At 30.8% G+C, this 1,879-nt stretch overlaps 1 long non-coding RNA gene across 1 annotated transcript; it reads right to left on the minus strand.

Moving 5' to 3' along the window:
* Positions 1-203: 203 nt before the first annotated feature.
* Positions 204-1,733, minus strand: LOC121114497 (uncharacterized). The gene is made up of 2 exons (XR_005863277.2): positions 1,612-1,733; positions 204-1,552 (listed from the first exon to the last, which is right to left on the minus strand). It is a non-coding gene; the product is annotated as an uncharacterized lncRNA (long non-coding RNA).
* Between the last annotated feature and the right edge of the window lie 146 nt (positions 1,734-1,879).

Below are 1,879 nucleotides of genomic sequence, written 5' to 3' on the forward strand. Positions count from 1 at the left end.
CTCAATTTGTTTTAGGTATATTTAATATTTTGCGTATGTTTAGGTAAATACTGGAACTATATTTCAGGTAGAGTTCAAAATGAATTCCTATACGAAGTTCATGCATCTATCCTAATTGAAATGGAATTCTTTTTTTATATGCACGTTTCTTTTCATTTTTATAATTTAGTAAAGGCTTATTTTATTATTAATAAATCAAAATATTGAGAAAAATAATTATATTTATGTAATTTTTACGTATAATACGCAAAAAAGGAACATTACAATTGCAATTTCTTAGCTAATTTTGATAAGAGTAAACAACAAATACTTATCAATAAAATCGCATTGCAATATTTATAAACTATTACTAGGAAATAAAATTATTTTGAGGGAGAAAAAAATATTTTTTGTTTTCTTAGATTTTATACTCAATTTCCGTTGACATATAATTTAGAACAGATATTTCATTTTTCAATTACCACATAATTTGACAGGGTTTTATCTATTCTATCCAACGAAAGAAAAATATATTAATATAGACTCCAATAGCCGTCTTAAGCCTCTTGGTAATATATATAAAGGACCATAAATGTATTTAACTGAAAGGGGGACGAATGGGAGTTATAGAAAATTTGGAGTTGTCTTCCCGTTTCCAATACCAGCTGTGATCATGATTCGCACAATGGATCAAATAAACTGCTCCAGAACGGAAAAATAATCAGAAGATTATCTTCTCATTATATCATCTTTAGATGATATAATAAACATTGGTAATTACATTAACAGTAACTATCACTTCAAATAATTACTATGAATGTATACTACTTCAGATCTTGCTTCTTTAAGATGATGATTGGCGATGTATTCATGTACCAGGTACACTTATAATATATACATGCATAATGTCCGATTGAACTTTTATTCAAGGGTTTCTTTAAAAAATTACGTTTTATTACTTTTAAGTCACGAAATTTACACTCAGAAGTGATTGTTTAAAAACTTAAAGCTCAAATAGACAGGTCTTATTAGCTTCACAAATTGATATAACTCCCATTACATGATTTTACAAATTATTCACGAAGGATTCCATCTTTATATAGAGTTGAATGAAAAAAATCGCAACAAAACGTGTAATAATGGTGCAAAAATATTTATGCTCCAATTAGATATGATTTGAAGGGTATAAAAACGATTAGCTTCAGCTACTAGGACTTGTAGTTAATTAAGAATAATTAATACAGACTGTATAATAGATAAAGGTTGAAATACAAAAAAAAGTCAATGAACTCTGATAACTTTACAAAATGCATGGCCAGTAACAACACAATTGAGTCTCCAATGTACAAAAAAGAGCAAGGTCTCCCGCTGCAAAAATCTTGCCTTGCATTTTTTCTTATTTCAACTTTCTTCTTATTAAGATCAATCATTTTTAAATAAAAGAGAGCTGCAGATTCACTTGCAATAACACAATGTGAAGCTAGGAATGGCGGCCCCGTCTCGTATTCATTGTCCCACGACCTCCTTGCACTTCTCTTTCTTTTTCATTCTAAGCGCCGATATGACCCCATTTCTAAAATAAAAAAAAACAACACAACGAAGCCCTTCCTACGAAAAGTGCATTTGACAGACTTAGCCCGATACCGGCGTGGGAAGAAAAAAGGCTTGCACTTTTAACAATGAAATTAATATAGAACACATAACATGAGGCATTATTAAATGCACTTGAAACTGCCTAGACAGCCTTCCTCAACAGAGGGCTCTGATGATATCAATGTTATTCTATATACTCTACGACGCGCACAATCTCAGACTCAGACAAAGCGTGGCGGTAAATGAACGAGCCTTTCCTCTTCATAATTAAGGAATCAATGTAAATTTTTGTCTCAAAGCTGTTACG

This window comes from Lepeophtheirus salmonis, chromosome 3 (genome assembly GCF_016086655.4).
Source record: "Lepeophtheirus salmonis chromosome 3, UVic_Lsal_1.4, whole genome shotgun sequence".
In the NCBI taxonomy this organism is placed as follows: Eukaryota; Metazoa; Arthropoda; class Copepoda; order Siphonostomatoida; family Caligidae; genus Lepeophtheirus; species Lepeophtheirus salmonis.